The 17,769-nt window shown below is 56.8% G+C and overlaps 1 protein-coding gene across 3 annotated transcripts in view; it reads left to right on the forward strand.

Annotated features, from left to right (window-relative positions):
* Positions 1-17,769, forward strand: part of LOC132391016 (autophagy-related protein 16-like) — a 119,699-nt gene that overhangs the window by 90,265 nt on the left and 11,665 nt on the right. Inside the window, exon 16 of one of the 3 annotated variants that reach the window (XR_009511052.1) lies at positions 16,271-16,345. The exons of the other annotated variants lie outside the window; for them this stretch is intronic. The gene's annotated coding sequence lies outside the window, so the exon portion shown is untranslated. The remainder of the gene's footprint in view (positions 1-16,270; positions 16,346-17,769) is intronic. 3 annotated transcript variants of the gene reach the window in all.

Genomic DNA, 17,769 nt, shown 5'->3' on the forward strand with positions numbered 1-17,769 from the left:
GTGTGACCCGGTGTGAGGGTGAAGGTGAGACCCGGTGTGAGGGTGAAGGTGTGACCAGGTGTGAGGGGGAAGGTGAGACCCGGTGTGAGGGTGAAGGTGTGACCAGGTGTGAGGGTGATGGTGTGACCAGGTGTGAGGGTGAAGGTGTGACCAGGTGTGAGGGTGAAGGTGTGACTCGGTGTGAGGGTGAAGGTGAGACTCGGTGTGAGGGTGATGGTGTGACCAGGTGTGAGGGTGAAGGTGTGACCCGGTGTGAGGGTGATGGTGTGACCCGGTGTGAGGGTGATGGTGTGACCAGGTGTGAGGGTGATGGTGTGACCAGGTGTGAGGGTGAAGGTGAGACCAGGTGTGAGGGGGAAGGTGTGACCAGGTGTGAGGGTGAAGTTGAGACCAGGTGTGAGGGTGAAGGTGTGACCCGGTGTGAGGGTGAAGGTGTGACCCGGTGTGAGGGTGATGGTGTGACCAGGTGTGAGGGTGATGGTGTGACCAGGTGTGAGGGTGAAGGTGAGACCAGGTGTGAGGGTGAAGGTGTGACCAGGTGTGAGGGTGAAGGTGAGACCAGGTGTGAGGGTGAAGGTGAGACCAGGTGTGAGGGTGAAGGTGTGACCAGGTGTGAAGGTGAAGGTGAGACCAGGTGTGAGGGTGAAGGTGTGACCCGGTGTGAAGGTGAAGGTGTGACCAGGTGTGAGGGTGAAGGTGTGACCAGGTGTGAGGGTGAAGGTGTGACCCGGTGTGAGGGTGAAGGTGAGACTCGGTGTGAATGTGAAGGTGTGACCAGGTGTGAGGGTGAAGGTGAGACTAGGTGTGAGGGTGAAGGTGTGACCAGGTGTGAGGGTGATGGTGAGACCAGGTGTGAGGGTGAAGGTGAGACCCGGTGTGAGGGTGAAGGTGTGACCCGGTGTGAGGGGGAAGGTGTGACCAGGTGTGAGGGTGAAGGTGAGACCAGGTGTGAGGGTGAAGGTGAGACTCGGTGTGAGGGTGAAGGTGTGACCCGGTGTGAGGGTGAAGTTGAGACCAGGTGTGAGGGTGAAGGTGTGACCAGGTGTGAGGGTGAAGGTGTGACTAGGTGAAGGTGAGACCAGGTGTGAGGGTGAAGGTGAGACCCGGTGTGAGGGTGAAGGTGTGACCAGGTGTGAGGGTGAAGGTGTGACCCGGTGTGAGGGTGAAGGTGTGACCCGGTGTGAGGGTGAAGGTGTGACCCGGTGTGAGGGTGAAGGTGTGACTCGGTGTGAGGGTGAAGGTGTGACCCGGTGTGAAGGTGAAGGTGTGACCAGGTGTGAGGGTGAAGGTGTGACCAGGTGTGAGGGTGAAGGTGTGACCCGGTGTGAGGGTGAAGGTGTGACCAGGTGTGAGGGTGAAGGTGTGACCCGGTGTGAGGGTGAAGGTGTGACCCGGTGTGAGGGTGAAGGTGAGACCAGGTGTGAGGGTGAAGGTGAGACCCGGTGTGAGGGGGAAGGTGTGACCAGGTGTGAGGGTGAAGGTGTGACCAGGTGTGAGGGTGAAGGTGTGACCCGGTGTGAAGGTGAAGGTGTGACTCGGTGTGAGGGTGAAGGTGTGACCAGGTGTGAGGGTGAAGGTGTGACCAGGTGTGAGGGGGAAGGTGTGACCCGGTGTGAAGGTGAAGGTGTGACTCGGTGTGAGGGTGAAGGTGTGACCAGGTGTGAGGGTGAAGGTGAGACTCGGTGTGAGGGTGATGGTGTGACCCGGTGTGAGGGTGAAGGTGAGACCAGGTGTGAGGGTGAAGGTGTGACCCGGTGTGAGGGTGATGGTGAGACCAGGTGTGAGGGTGAAGGTGTGACCCGGTGTGAGGGTGATGGTGTGACCCGGTGTGAGGGTGAAGGTGTGACCAGGTGTGAGGGTGAAGGTGAGACCAGGTGTGAGGGTGAAGGTGTGACCCGGTGTGAGGGTGATGGTGAGACCAGGTGTGAGGGTGAAGGTGTGACCCGGTGTGAGGGTGAAGGTGTGACCAGGTGTGAGGGTGAAGGTGTGACCCGGTGTGAGGGTGATGGTGTGACCAGGTGTGAGGGTGAAGGTGAGACCCGGTGTGAGGGTGATGGTGAGACCAGGTGTGAGGGTGAAGGTGTGACCCGGTGTGAGGGGGAAGGTGTGACCAGGTGTGAGGGTGAAGGTGTGACCAGGTGTGAGGGTGAAGGTGTGACCCGGTGTGAGGGTGAAGGTGTGACCAGGTGTGAGGGTGATGGTGTGACCCGGTGTGAGGGTGAAGGTGTGACCAGGTGTGAGGGTGAAGGTGTGACCCGGTGTGAGGGTGAAGGTGTGACTCGGTGTGAGGGTGAAGGTGTGACCAGGTGTGAGGGTGAAGGTGTGACTCGGTGTGAGGGTGAAGGTGTGACCCGGTGTGAGGGTGATGGTGTGACCAGGTGTGAGGGTGAAGGTGAGACCAGGTGTGAGGGTGAAGGTGAGACCAGGTGTGAGGGTGAAGGTGAGACCAGGTGTGAGGGTGAAGGTGTGACCCGGAGTGAGGGTGAAGGTGAGACCAGGTGTGAGGGTGAAGGTGTGACCAGGTGTGAGGGTGAAGGTGAGACCCGGTGTGAGGGTGAAGGTGTGACCAGGTGTGAGGGTGAAGGTGAGACCAGGTGTGAGGGTGAAGGTGTGACCAGGTGTGAGGGTGAAGGTGTGACCCGGTGTGAGGGTGAAGGTGTGACCCGGTGTGAGGGTGAAGGTGTGACCAGGTGTGAGGGTGAAGGTGTGACCAGGTGTGAGGGGGAAGGTGTGACCCGGTGTGAAGGTGAAGGTGTGACCAGGTGTGAGGGTGAAGGTGTGACCCGGTGTGAGGGTGAAGGTGAGACCCGGTGTGAGGGTGAAGGTGAGACCCGGTGTGAGGGTGAAGGTGAGACCAGGTGTGAGGGGGAAGGTGTGACCAGGTGTGAGGGTGAAGGTGTGACCAGGTGTGAGGGTGAAGGTGTGACTCGGTGTGAGGGGGAAGGTGTGACCTGGTGTGAGGGTGAAGGTGTGACCTGGTGTGAGGGTGAAGGTGTGACCAGGTGTGAGGGTGAAGGTGTGACCCGGTGTGAGGGTGATGGTGTGACCCGGTGTGAGGGTGAAGGTGAGACCCGGTGTGAGGGTGAAGGTGAGACCCGGTGTGAGGGTGAAGGTGAGACCAGGTGTGAGGGGGAAGGTGTGACCAGGTGTGAGGGTGAAGGTGTGACCAGGTGTGAGGGTGAAGGTGAGACCCGGTGTGAGGGTGAAGGTGTGACCAGGTGTGAGGGTGATGGTGAGACCAGGTGTGAGGGTGAAGGTGTGACCAGGTGTGAGGGTGATGGTGAGACCAGGTGTGAGGGTGAAGGTGTGACCCGGTGTGAGGGTGAAGGTGTGACCAGGTGTGAGGGTGAAGGTGTGACCAGGTGTGAGGGTGAAGGTGTGACTAGGTGAAGGTGTGACCAGGTGTGAGTGTGAAGGTGTGACCAGGTGTGAGGTGAAGGTGAGACCAGGTGTGAGGGTGAAGGTGTGACCAGGTGTGAGTGTGAAGGTGTGACCAGGTGTGAGGTGAAGGTGTGACCCGGTGTGAGGGTGAAGGTGTGACCAGGTGTGAGGGTGAAGGTGTGACCAGGTGTGAGGGTGAAGGTGAGACCCGGTGTGAGGGTGAAGGTGTGACTAGGTGAAGGTGTGACCAGGTGTGAGGGTGAAGGTGTGACCCGGTGTGAGGTGAAGGTGTGACCTGGTGTGAGGGTGATGGTGTGACCAGGTGTGAGGGTGAAGGTGTGACCAGGTGTGAAGGTGAAGGTGTGACCAGGTGTGAGGGTGAAGGTGTGACCCGGTGTGAGGGTGAAGGTGAGACCAGGTGTGAGGGGGAAGGTGTGACTCGGTGTGAGGGTGAAGGTGTGACCCGGTGTGAGGGTGAAGGTGTGACCAGGTGTGAGGGTGAAGGTGTGACCCGGTGTGAGGGTGAAGGTGTGACCAGGTGTGAGGGTGATGGTGTGACCCGGTGTGAGGGTGAAGGTGTGACCCGGTGTGAGGGTGAAGGTGAGACCCGGTGTGAGGGTGAAGGTGAGACCAGGTGTGAGGGTGAAGGTGTGACTCGGTGTGAGGGTGAAGGTGTGACCAGGTGTGAGGGTGAAGGTGTGACCCGGTGTGAGGGTGAAGGTGTGACCCGGTGTGAGGGTGAAGGTGTGACCCGGTGTGAGGGTGATGGTGAGACCAGGTGTGAGGGTGAAGGTGTGACCAGGTGTGAGGGTGAAGGTGTGACCAGGTGTGAGGGGGAAGGTGTGACCCGGTGTGAGGGGGAAGGTGTGACCCGGTGTGAGGGTGAAGGTGTGACCAGGTGTGAGGGTGAAGGTGTGACCCGGTGTGAGGGTGAAGGTGTGACCCGGTGTGAGGGTGAAGGTGTGACCCGGTGTGAGGGTGAAGGTGAGACCAGGTGTGAGGGTGAAGGTGTGACCCGGTGTGAGGGTGAAGGTGAGACCAGGTGTGAGGGTGAAGGTGTGACCAGGTGTGAGGGTGATGGTGTGACCCGGTGTGAGGGTGAAGGTGTGACCAGGTGTGAGGGTGAAGGTGTGACCAGGTGTGAGGGTGAAGGTGTGACCCGGTGTGAGGGTGAAGGTGTGACCAGGTGTGAGGGTGAAGGTGAGACCCGGTGTGAGGGTGAAGGTGTGACTAGGTGAAGGTGTGACCAGGTGTGAGTGTGAAGGTGTGACCAGGTGTGAGGTGAAGGTGAGACCAGGTGTGAGGGTGAAGGTGTGACCAGGTGTGAGTGTGAAGGTGTGACCAGGTGTGAGGTGAAGGTGTGACCCGGTGTGAGGGTGAAGGTGTGACCAGGTGTGAGGGTGAAGGTGTGACCAGGTGTGAGGGTGAAGGTGAGACCCGGTGTGAGGGTGAAGGTGTGACTAGGTGAAGGTGTGACCAGGTGTGAGGGTGAAGGTGTGACCCGGTGTGAGGTGAAGGTGTGACCTGGTGTGAGGGTGATGGTGTGACCAGGTGTGAGGGTGAAGGTGTGACCAGGTGTGAAGGTGAAGGTGTGACCAGGTGTGAGGGTGAAGGTGTGACCCGGTGTGAGGGTGAAGGTGAGACCAGGTGTGAGGGTGAAGGTGAGACCAGGTGTGAGGGTGATGGTGAGACTCGGTGTGAGGGTGATGGTGTGACCAGGTGTGAGGGTGAAGGTGTGACCAGGTGTGAGGGTGAAGGTGTGACTCGGTGTGAGGGTGAAGGTGTGACCCGGTGTGAGGGTGAAGGTGTGACCCGGAGTGAGGGTGAAGGTGAGACCAGGTGTGAGGGTGAAGGTGTGACCAGGTGTGAGGGTGAAGGTGAGACCCGGTGTGAGGGTGAAGGTGTGACCAGGTGTGAGGGTGAAGGTGAGACCAGGTGTGAGGGTGAAGGTGTGACCAGGTGTGAGGGTGAAGGTGTGACCCGGTGTGAGGGTGAAGGTGTGACCCGGTGTGAGGGTGAAGGTGAGACTCGGTGTGAGGGTGAAGGTGTGACCAGGTGTGAGGGTGAAGGTGAGACCAGGTGTGAGGGGGAAGGTGTGACCAGGTGTGAGGGTGAAGGTGTGACCAGGTGTGAGGGTGAAGGTGAGACCCGGTGTGAGGGTGAAGGTGTGACCAGGTGTGAGGGTGATGGTGAGACCAGGTGTGAGGGTGAAGGTGAGACCAGGTGTGAGGGTGAAGGTGTGACCAGGTGTGAGGGTGAAGGTGTGACCCGGTGTGAGGGTGAAGGTGTGACCAGGTGTGAGGGTGAAGGTGTGACCAGGTGTGAGGGTGAAGGTGTGACTAGGTGAAGGTGTGACCAGGTGTGAGTGTGAAGGTGTGACCAGGTGTGAGGTGAAGGTGAGACCAGGTGTGAGGGTGAAGGTGTGACCAGGTGTGAGTGTGAAGGTGTGACCAGTTGTGAGGTGAAGGTGTGACCCGGTGTGAGGGTGAAGGTGTGACCAGGTGTGAGGGTGAAGGTGTGACCAGGTGTGAGGGTGAAGGTGAGACCCGGTGTGAGGGTGAAGGTGTGACTAGGTGAAGGTGTGACCAGGTGTGAGGGTGAAGGTGTGACCCGGTGTGAGGTGAAGGTGTGACCTGGTGTGAGGGTGATGGTGTGACCAGGTGTGAGGGTGAAGGTGTGACCAGGTGTGAAGGTGAAGGTGTGACCAGGTGTGAGGGTGAAGGTGTGACCCGGTGTGAGGGTGAAGGTGAGACCAGGTGTGAGGGTGAAGGTGTGACCCGGTGTGAGGGTGAAGGTGTGACCAGGTGTGAGGGTGAAGGTGTGACCCGGTGTGAGGGTGAAGGTGTGACCAGGTGTGAGGGTGAAGGTGAGACCAGGTGTGAGGGTGAAGGTGTGACCAGGTGTGAGGGGGAAGGTGTGACCCGGTGTGAGGGTGATGGTGTGACCCGGTGTGAGGGTGAAGGTGTGACCAGGTGTGAGGGTGAAGGTGTGACCCGGTGTGAGGGTGATGGTGTGACCCGGTGTGAGGGTGAAGGTGTGACCAGGTGTGAGGTGAAGGTGTGACCCGGTGTGAGGGTGATGGTGTGACCAGGTGTGAGGGTGAAGGTGAGACCAGGTGTGAGGGTGAAGGTGTGACCCGGTGTGAGGGTGAAGGTGAGACCAGGTGTGAGGGTGATGGTGAGACCAGGTGTGAGGGTGAAGGTGTGACCAGGTGTGAGGGTGAAGGTGTGACCAGGTGTGAGGGTGAAGGTGTGACCCGGTGTGAGGTGAAGGTGAGACCAGGTGTGAGGGTGATGGTGAGACCAGGTGTGAGGGTGAAGGTGTGACCAGGTGTGAGGGTGAAGGTGAGACCAGGTGTGAGGGTGAAGGTGTGACCAGGTGTGAGGGTGAAGGTGAGACCCGGTGTGAGGGTGAAGGTGAGACCAGGTGTGAGGGTGAAGGTGTGACCCGGTGTGAGGGTGAAGGTGTGACCAGGTGTGAGGGTGAAGGTGAGACCCGGTGTGAGGGTGAAGGTGTGACTAGGTGAAGGTGTGACCAGGTGTGAGGGTGAAGGTGTGACCCGGTGTGAGGTGAAGGTGTGACCTGGTGTGAGGGTGATGGTGTGACCAGGTGTGAGGGTGAAGGTGTGACCCGGTGTGAGGGTGAAGGTGTGACCAGGTGTGAGGGTGAAGGTGTGACCCGGTGTGAGGGTGAAGGTGTGACCAGGTGTGAGGGTGAAGGTGAGACCAGGTGTGAGGGTGAAGGTGTGACCAGGTGTGAGGGGGAAGGTGTGACCCGGTGTGAGGGTGATGGTGTGACCCGGTGTGAGGGTGAAGGTGTGACCAGGTGTGAGGGTGAAGGTGTGACCCGGTGTGAGGGTGAAGGTGTGACCCGGTGTGAGGGTGAAGGTGAGACTCAGTGTGAGGGTGAAGGTGAGACTCGGTGTGAGGGTGAAGGTGTGACCCGGTGTGAGGGTGAAGGTGTGACCAGGTGTGAGGGGGAAGGTGTGACCAGGTGTGAGGGTGAAGGTGTGACCAGGTGTGAGGGTGAAGGTGTGACCCGGTGTGAGGGGGAAGGTGTGACCAGGTGTGAGGGTGAAGGTGTGACCAGGTGTGAGGGTGAAGGTGAGACTCGGTGTGAAGGTGAAGGTGAGACCAGGTGTGAGGGTGAAGGTGTGACCAGGTGTGAGGGTGAAGGTGTGACCAGGTGTGAGGGTGAAGGTGAGACCAGGTGTGAGGGTGAAGGTGAGACCAGGTGTGAGGGTGAAGGTGTGACCAGGTGTGAGGGTGAAGGTGTGACCAGGTGTGAGGGTGAAGGTGAGACCAGGTGTGAGGGTGAAGGTGTGACCAGGTGTGAGGGTGAAGGTGTGACCCGGTGTGAGGGGGAAGGTGTGACCAGGTGTGAGGGTGAAGGTGTGACCAGGTGTGAGGGTGAAGGTGTGACTCGGTGTGAGGGTGAAGGTGAGACCAGGTGTGAGGGTGAAGGTGTGACTCGGTGTGAGGGTGAAGGTGTGACCAGGTGTGAGGGTGAAGGTGTGACTCGGTGTGAGGGTGAAGGTGTGACTAGGTGAAGGTGAGACTCGGTGTGAGGGTGAAGGTGAGACCAGGTGTGAGGGTGAAGGTGTGACCAGGTGTGAGGGTGAAGGTGTGACTCGGTGTGAGGGTGAAGGTGTGACCAGGTGTGAGGGTGAAGGTGTGACCAGGTGTGAGGGTGAAGGTGAGACCCGGTGTGAGGGTGAAGGTGTGACTAGGTGAAGGTGTGACCAGGTGTGAGTGTGAAGGTGTGACCAGGTGTGAGGTGAAGGTGAGACCAGGTGTGAGGGTGAAGGTGTGACCAGGTGTGAGTGTGAAGGTGTGACCAGGTGTGAGGTGAAGGTGTGACCCGGTGTGAGGGTGAAGGTGTGACCAGGTGTGAGGGTGAAGGTGTGACCAGGTGTGAGGGTGAAGGTGAGACCCGGTGTGAGGGTGAAGGTGTGACTAGGTGAAGGTGTGACCAGGTGTGAGGGTGAAGGTGTGACCCGGTGTGAGGTGAAGGTGTGACCTGGTGTGAGGGTGATGGTGTGACCAGGTGTGAGGGTGAAGGTGTGACCAGGTGTGAAGGTGAAGGTGTGACCAGGTGTGAGGGTGAAGGTGTGACCCGGTGTGAGGGTGAAGGTGAGACCAGGTGTGAGGGTGAAGGTGTGACCAGGTGTGAGGGTGAAGGTGAGACCAGGTGTGAGGGTGATGGTGAGACTCGGTGTGAGGGTGATGGTGTGACCAGGTGTGAGGGTGAAGGTGTGACCAGGTGTGAGGGTGAAGGTGTGACTCGGTGTGAGGGTGAAGGTGTGACCCGGTGTGAGGGTGAAGGTGTGACCCGGAGTGAGGGTGAAGGTGAGACCAGGTGTGAGGGTGAAGGTGTGACCAGGTGTGAGTGTGAAGGTGAGACCCGGTGTGAGGGTGAAGGTGTGACCAGGTGTGAGGGTGAAGGTGAGACCAGGTGTGAGGGTGAAGGTGTGACCAGGTGTGAGGGTGAAGGTGAGACCAGGTGTGAGGGTGAAGGTGTGACCAGGTGTGAGGGGGAAGGTGTGACCAGGTGTGAGGGTGAAGGTGAGACCAGGTGTGAGGGTGATGGTGTGACCCGGTGTGAGGGGGAAGGTGTGACCAGGTGTGAGGGTGAAGGTGAGACTCGGTGTGAGGGTGAAGGTGAGACCCGGTGTGAGGGTGAAGGTGTGACCCGGTGTGAGGGTGAAGGTGTGACCAGGTGTGAGGGTGAAGGTGAGACCAGGTGTGAGGGTGAAGGTGTGACCCGGTGTGAGGGTGAAGGTGTGACCAGGTGTGAGGGTGAAGGTGTGACCCGGTGTGAGGGTGAAGGTGAGACCCGGTGTGAGGGTGAAGGTGTGACTCGGTGTGAGGGTGAAGGTGTGACCCGGTGTGAGGGTGAAGGTGTGACCTGGTGTGAGGGTGATGGTGTGACCAGGTGTGAGGGTGAAGGTGTGACCAGGTGTGAAGGTGAAGGTGTGACCAGGTGTGAGGGTGAAGGTGTGACCCGGTGTGAGGGTGAAGGTGTGACCAGGTGTGAGGGTGAAGGTGTGACTCGGTGTGAGGGTGAAGGTGTGACCAGGTGTGAGGGTGAAGGTGTGACCAGGTGTGAGGGTGAAGGTGAGACCAGGTGTGAGGGTGAAGGTGTGACCCGGTGTGAGGGTGAAGGTGAGACCCGGTGTGAGGGTGATGGTGAGACTCGGTGTGAGGGTGAAGGTGTGACCCGGTGTGAGGGTGAAGGTGTGACCAGGTGTGAGGGTGAAGGTGTGACTCGGTGTGAGGGTGAAGGTGTGACCAGGTGTGAGGGTGAAGGTGTGACTCGGTGTGAGGGTGAAGGTGTGACCAGGTGTGAGGGTGAAGGTGTGACCAGGTGTGAGGGTGAAGGTGTGACCAGGTGTGTGGGTGAAGGTGTGACCCGGTGTGAGGGTGAAGGTGTGACCAGGTGTGAGGGTGAAGGTGTGACCCGGTGTGAGGGTGAAGGTGTGACCAGGTGTGAGGGTGAAGGTGTGACCAGGTGTGACGGTGAAGGTGAGACCAGGTGTGAGGGTGATGGTGTGACCAGGTGTGAGGGTGAAGGTGTGACCAGGTGTGAGGGTGAAGGTGTGACCAGGTGTGAGGGTGAAGGTGAGACCAGGTGTGAGGGTGAAGGTGAGACCCGGTGTGAGGGTGATGGTGAGACTCGGTGTGAGGGTGAAGGTGTGACCCGGTGTGAGGGTGAAGGTGTGACCAGGTGTGAGGGTGAAGGTGTGACCCGGTGTGAGGGTGAAGGTGTGACCAGGTGTGAGGGTGAAGGTGTGACCCGGTGTGAGGGTGAAGGTGTGACCAGGTGTGAGGGTGAAGGTGTGACCCGGTGTGAGGGTGAAGGTGTGACCAGGTGTGAGGGTGAAGGTGTGACCCGGTGTGAGGGTGAAGGTGTGACCAGGTGTGAGGGTGAAGGTGTGACCCGGTGTGAGGGTGAAGGTGTGACCAGGTGTGAGGGTGAAGGTGTGACCCGGTGTGAGGGTGAAGGTGTGACCAGGTGTGAGGGTGAAGGTGTGACCCGGTGTGAGGGTGAAGGTGTGACCAGGTGTGAGGGTGAAGGTGAGACCAGGTGTGAGGGTGAAGGTGTGACCCGGTGTGAGGGTGAAGGTGTGACCAGGTGTGAGGGTGAAGGTGTGACCAGGTGTGAGGGTGAAGGTGTGACCCGGTGTGAGGTGAAGGTGAGACCCGGTGTGAGGGTGATGGTGAGACCAGGTGTGAGGGTGAAGGTGTGACCCGGTGTGAGGGTGAAGGTGTGACCAGGTGTGAGGGTGAAGGTGTGACCCGGTGTGAGGGTGAAGGTGTGACCAGGTGTGAGGGTGAAGGTGTGACCCGGTGTGAGGGTGAAGGTGTGACCAGGTGTGAGGGTGAAGGTGAGACCAGGTGTGAGGGTGAAGGTGTGACTCGGTGTGAGGGGGAAGGTGTGACCCGGTGTGAGGGTGAAGGTGTGACCAGGTGTGAGGGTGAAGGTGAGACCCGGTGTGAGGGTGAAGGTGAGACCAGGTGTGAGGGTGATGGTGTGACCCGGTGTGAGGGTGAAGGTGTGACCCGGTGTGAGGGTGAAGGTGTGACCAGGTGTGAGGGTGAAGGTGTGACCCGGTGTGAGGGTGAAGGTGTGACCCGGTGTGAGGGTGAAGGTGAGACCCGGTGTGAGGGTGAAGGTGTGACCAGGTGTGAGGGTGAAGGTGTGACCCGGTGTGAGGGTGAAGGTGAGACCCGGTGTGAGGGTGAAGGTGTGACCAGGTGTGAGGGTGAAGGTGAGACCAGGTGTGAGGGTGAAGGTGTGACCCGGTGTGAGGGTGAAGGTGAGACCAGGTGTGAGGGTGAAGGTGTGACCCGGTGTGAGGGTGAAGGTGTGACCAGGTGTGAGGGTGAAGGTGTGACCAGGTGTGAGGGTGAAGGTGTGACCAGGTGTGAGGGTGAAGGTGTGACCCGGTGTGAGGTGAAGGTGAGACCCGGTGTGAGGGTGATGGTGAGACCAGGTGTGAGGGTGAAGGTGTGACCCGGTGTGAGGGTGAAGGTGTGACCAGGTGTGAGGGTGAAGGTGTGACCCGGTGTGAGGGTGAAGGTGTGACCAGGTGTGAGGGTGAAGGTGTGACCCGGTGTGAGGGTGAAGGTGTGACCAGGTGTGAGGGTGAAGGTGAGACCAGGTGTGAGGGTGAAGGTGTGACCCGGTGTGAGGGTGAAGGTGTGACCAGGTGTGAGGGTGAAGGTGAGACCAGGTGTGAGGGTGAAGGTGAGACCAGGTGTGAGGGTGAAGGTGTGACCCGGTGTGAGGGTGAAGGTGTGACCCGGTGTGAGGGTGAAGGTGAGACCAGGTGTGAGGGTGAAGGTGTGACCCGGTGTGAGGGTGAAGGTGAGACCTGGTGTGAGGGTGAAGGTGTGACCCGGTGTGAGGGTGAAGGTGTGACCAGGTGTGAGGGTGAAGGTGTGACCCGGTGTGAGGGTGAAGGTGTGACCCGGTGTGAAGGTGAAGGTGTGACCCGGTGTGAGGGTGAAGGTGTGACCAGGTGTGAGGGTGAAGGTGAGACTCGGTGTGAGGGTGATGGTGTGACCAGGTGTGAGGGTGAAGGTGTGACCAGGTGTGAGGGTGAAGGTGTGACCCGGTGTGAGGGTGATGGTGAGACCAGGTGTGAGGGTGATGGTGTGACCAGGTGTGAGGGTGAAGGTGTGACCCGGTGTGAGGGTGAAGGTGTGACCCGGTGTGAGGGTGAAGGTGTGACCAGGTGTGAGGGTGAAGGTGTGACCAGGTGTGAGGGTGAAGGTGTGACTCGGTGTGAGGGGGAAGGTGTGACCTGGTGTGAGGGTGAAGGTGTGACCTGGTGTGAGGGTGAAGGTGTGACCAGGTGTGAGGTGAAGGTGTGACCAGGTGTGAGGGTGAAGGTGAGACCCGGTGTGAGGGTGAAGGTGAGACCCGGTGTGAGGGTGAAGGTGAGACCAGGTGTGAGGGTGAAGGTGTGACCCGGTGTGAGGGTGAAGGTGAGACCCGGTGTGAGGGTGAAGGTGTGACCAGGTGTGAGGGTGAAGGTGAGACCCGGTGTGAGGGTGAAGGTGAGACCAGGTGTGAGGGTGAAGGTGTGACCCGGTGTGAGGGTGAAGGTGTGACCAGGTGTGAGGGTGAAGGTGTGACCCGGTGTGAGGGTGAAGGTGTGACCCGGTGTGAGGGTGAAGGTGAGACCAGGTGTGAGGGTGAAGGTGTGACCCGGTGTGAGGGTGAAGGTGTGACCAGGTGTGAGGGTGAAGGTGTGACCAGGTGTGAGGGTGAAGGTGTGACCAGGTGTGAGGGTGAAGGTGTGACCCGGTGTGAGGGTGAAGGTGAGACCCGGTGTGAGGGTGAAGGTGAGACCAGGTGTGAGGGTGAAGGTGTGACCAGGTGTGAGGGTGAAGGTGTGACCAGGTGTGAGGGGGAAGGTGAGACCAGGTGTGAGGGGGAAGGTGTGACCAGGTGTGAGGGTGAAGGTGTGACCAGGTGTGAGGTGAAGGTGTGACCCGGTGTGAGGGTGAAGGTGTGACCCGGTGTGAGGGTGAAGGTGAGACCAGGTGTGAGGGTGAAGGTGTGACCAGGTGTGAGGGTGAAGGTGTGACCAGGTGTGAGGTGAAGGTGTGACCCGGTGTGAGGGTGAAGGTGTGACCAGGTGTGAGGGGGAAGGTGTGACCAGGTGTGAGGGTGAAGGTGTGACCCGGTGTGAGGGTGAAGGTGTGACCAGGTGTGAGGGGGAAGGTGTGACCAGGTGTGAGGGGGAAGGTGTGACCAGGTGTGAGGGTGAAGGTGTGACCAGGTGTGAGGGTGAAGGTGTGACCAGGTGTGAGGTGAAGGTGTGACCCGGTGTGAGGGTGAAGGTGTGACCCGGTGTGAGGGTGAAGGTGAGACCAGGTGTGAGGGTGAAGGTGTGACCAGGTGTGAGGGTGAAGGTGAGACTCGGTGTGAGGGTGAAGGTGTGACTCGGTGTGAGGGTGAAGGTGTGACCAGGTGTGAGGGTGAAGGTGAGACCCGGTGTGAGGGTGAAGTTGAGACTCGGTGTGAGGGTGAAGGTGAGACCTGGTGTGAGGGGGAAGGTGTGACCAGGTGTGAGGGTGAAGGTGAGACCAGGTGTGAGGGGGAAGGTGTGACCAGGTGTGAGGGTGAAGGTGAGACCAGGTGTGAGGGTGAAGGTGTGACCAGGTGTGAGGGTGAAGGTGTGACTCGGTGTGAGGGTGAAGGTGAGACCAGGTGTGAGGGTGAAGGTGTGACCAGGTGTGAGGGTGAAGGTGTGACCAGGTGTGAGGGTGAAGGTGTGACCAGGTGTGAGGGTGAAGGTGAGACCCGGTGTGAGGGTGAAGGTGTGACCAGGTGTGAGGGTGAAGGTGAGACCAGGTGTGAGGGTGAAGGTGTGACCAGGTGTGAGGGTGAAGGTGAGACCCGGTGTGAGGGTGAAGGTGTGACCAGGTGTGAGGGTGAAGGTGACACCCGGTGTGAGGGTGAAGGTGTGACTCGGTGTGAGGGTGAAGGTGTGACCCGGTGTGAGGTGAAGGTGTGACCCGGTGTGAGGGGGAAGGTGTGACCAGGTGTGAGGGTGAAGGTGAGACCAGGTGTGAGGGTGAAGGTGTGACCAGGTGTGAGGGTGAAGGTGTGACCCGGTGTGAGGGTGAAGGTGTGACCCGGTGTGAGGGTGAAGGTGAGACCCGGTGTGAGGGTGAAGGTGTGACCAGGTGTGAGGGTGAAGGTGAGACTCGGTGTGAGGGTGAAGGTGAGACCCGGTGTGAGGGTGAAGGTGTGACCAGGTGTGAGGGGGAAGGTGTGACCCGGTGTGAGGGTGAAGGTGTGACCAGGTGTGAGGGTGAAGGTGTGACCAGGTGTGAGGGTGAAGGTGAGACCAGGTGTGAGGGTGAAGGTGAGACCCGGTGTGAGGGTGAAGGTGTGACCAGGTGTGAGGGGGAAGGTGAGACCCGGTGTGAGGGTGAAGGTGTGACCAGGTGTGAGGGGGAAGGTGTGACCCGGTGTGAGGGTGAAGGTGTGACCAGGTGTGAGGGTGAAGGTGTGACCAGGTGTGAGGGTGAAGGTGAGACCAGGTGTGAGGGTGAAGGTGAGACCAGGTGTGAGGGTGAAGGTGAGACCCGGTGTGAGGGTGAAGGTGTGACCAGGTGTGAAGGTGAAGGTGTGACCAGGTGTGAGGGTGAAGGTGTGAGGTGAAGGTGTGAGGTGAAGGTGTGACTCGGTGTGAGGGTGAAGGTGTGACCAGGTGTGAGGGTGAAGGTGAGACCAGGTGTGAGGGTGAAGGTGTGACCCGGTGTGAGGGGGAAGGTGTGACCAGGTGTGAGGGTGAAGGTGTGACCCGGTGTGAGGGTGAAGGTGTGACCCGGTGTGAGGGTGAAGGTGTGACCAGGTGTGAGGGTGAAGGTGAGACCAGGTGTGAGGGTGAAGGTGTGACCCGGTGTGAGGGTGAAGGTGAGACCCGGTGTGAGGGTGAAGGTGAGACCAGGTGTGAGTGTGAAGGTGTGACCAGGTGTGAGGGTGAAGGTGTGACTCGGTGTGAGGGTGAAGGTGTGACTCGGTGTGAGGGTGAAGGTGTGACCAGGTGTGAGGGTGATGGTGAGACCAGGTGTGAGGGTGAAGGTGAGACCAGGTGTGAGGGTGAAGGTGTGACCAGGTGTGAGGGGGAAGGTGAGACCAGGTGTGAGGGGGAAGGTGTGACCAGGTGTGAGGGTGAAGGTGAGACCAGGTGTGAGGGTGAAGGTGTGACCAGGTGTGAGGGTGAAGGTGTGACTCGGTGTGAGGGTGAAGGTGAGACCAGGTGTGAGGGTGAAGGTGTGACCAGGTATGAGGGTGAAGGTGAGACCAGGTGTGAGGGTGATGGTGTGACCAGGTGTGAGGGTGAAGGTGAGACCAGGTGTGAGGGTGAAGGTGAGACCCGGTGTGAGGGTGAAGGTGAGACCAGGTGTGGGGGTGAAGGTGTGACCAGGTATGAGGGTGAAGGTGAGACCAGGTGTGAGGGTGATGGTGTGACCAGGTGTGAGGGTGAAGGTGTGACCAGGTATGAGGGGGAAGCTGAGAGCAGGCGTGTAAGGAGTTTATTTGTTCTCCCTGTGAACGAGCATGTTTCCTCCCCGGTGCCCCAATTTCCTCCCTCATTCCAGGCACTTGGGGGATAGTAGGTTAACTGATCACTTGGTGTAATTGGGCCAGTAGGGCCTGTTACCGCACTGTGTCTCTAAATAAATAGAAGTACTATTCCCCGGCCTCTCCCCTCCCCTCCCCATCTCCACCAGGGGTATCTGGCCCTCCTGATGAGGGGTAGACAGAGATGTCCATCCCCCATCAGGAAGGCCTTTGTGCTCTCCAGTTCTCTCTCTAACACTGATCTAACCTGTGCTGAGACCGCCATGGTAGAGTAGCGGTTAGCACGATGCTATTGCTACTCAGGGTGAAAGAGTTCAAAGTTCAATTATGGCAGTTTGTATGTTCCTTCCCGTGTGTGCCTGGGTTTCCTCCCACAGTCTAAGAGATGTGAGTTAGTAGGTTAATGGGTCATCGTAGATTGTCCTGTGATTAGGCTGGGGTTACTTGGTAGTTTGCTGGGAGGTGTGGCTCTGATGGGCCTGTTACGCACTGCATCTTTGTACCTAACCTGTTTCCCTCCAGCACTCCTCTCTGCCCTTATGATGAGCATCCCTTCTCATCATTCCTACTTCCTCCAAAGTGAAGGCTTAGCCATGGGCAATGGCTCGCTTCTCGGTGCCTACATGGAGCAGTCCACGTTCCTGACACCACTCCACAGCTCCAGTCTGCTACAGTGGCGACGGCATCGTTGCAGCTTCCTGCACCAACTCCAGCCACACTCAGACTTTTTTTTAAGGTCCAGCTGAAGGGTCTCAACCTGAAACATTTCCTTCCACAGATCATAAAGGCAGGAAACTCTGTGCGTGTTGCTCTGGATTTCCAGCATCTGCAAAAGGCTGGAGGAACTCAGCAGGTCAGGCAGCATCTGTGGAAATGAAAAAACATTATACTACAAAGTTTAAATTTTTTAAGATTAAAAAAAGTTGTGGAACTGGAGCCAAATTTGTAAGGAGTGCTTAACCACAGGATATAAATTTAAATTAGCAACTTTAGCTAATTGTATAGGTAGAGCAACTCCTAATAACGAAGTTGAATAAAACTTTCACAGCTCTCAGTTCCAGGTCTACCCAGATTGGCCGGTCATTCCTATCACTCCAATATCACCAAAAGGACATATATCGCAAATTAACCCCCCAATAATACATTCTTAGATCAGGCAAAGCGAGACCTCCGTCCTTTTTCAACTTTTGTAAATGATTTTTACTGATCCTTGGTCTTTCATTATCCCAAATAAAAGATAGAATAATAGAGTCAATCCGATCAAAAAAATTTCTTAGTCAAACAAACAGGAATATTCTGAAATAAGTATTAAAAAATTTTGGTAAAATCACCATTTTAACTACAAGAATACGACCAACAAGTGAAAATGTAAGTGGGCTCCATCTACTAAATGAGTACTTCATAGAGTCCACTAAAGGAGGAAAATTGGCTTTATAATGTTCCTTATATTTTTTTGTAATTCTGACACCTAAATAACTAAAAGAATCTGTAACTTTGAAAGGAATATTCAATATATAGAAAGGAATATATAGAGACAAATTCATTTAAAGGAAGTAATTCACTTTTACTAAATTTAAGCTTTGTAGTATAATTTATCGTAATTACTTTTTTAAACCTTCCTGGAGTGATCCAATTTTTTTACTTTGGAAAAATAAAGGTATTAAGTCTTTTTTGGACTTATTTAAAGAAGGCATATTGATGTCTTTTGAACAATTAGTCAATAAATGTTCTCTTTCACGTTCATATTTTTTACAATATCTTCAAGTTAGACATTTTTACAAAAATATTTAAGTAATTTTCCTTATATGTTGGAGGCTGACTTGTTAGATACTGTTATGAATATGAACCCCTTGTTGAAAGGTTCTATTAGAAGAATTTATAATTTATTATTACAATGGGATAAGTGTCCTTTACTTAAGATTAAACAGGATTGGGAGAATGAACTCAATTTGACTTTTATATGGGAGGATTAGATACGGATTCTGAAGCTGGTTAACTCTTCCTTGGTCTGTGCTAGTCATTCACTGATTAAATTTAAAATTGTACATCGTTATATTGGACTAAAGAGAGACTTTCTAAACTATTTCCCAATGTTGACAAGTATTGTGATAGATGTAAAACTGAGATAGTTACACTGACACATATGTTCTGGTCATGTTCTATATTTAAACCGTTCTGTAAGTCAGTCTTTTGGACAATTTCTAAAGCACCCAGAATCAACTTACAACCTAATAAGTTGACTGTGCTTTGGAATAATTCCTCAAATATCCATGGTAT

The sequence above is a fragment of the Hypanus sabinus genome, chromosome 3 (genome assembly GCF_030144855.1).
Source record: "Hypanus sabinus isolate sHypSab1 chromosome 3, sHypSab1.hap1, whole genome shotgun sequence".
NCBI classification, from domain to species: domain Eukaryota; kingdom Metazoa; phylum Chordata; class Chondrichthyes; order Myliobatiformes; family Dasyatidae; genus Hypanus; species Hypanus sabinus.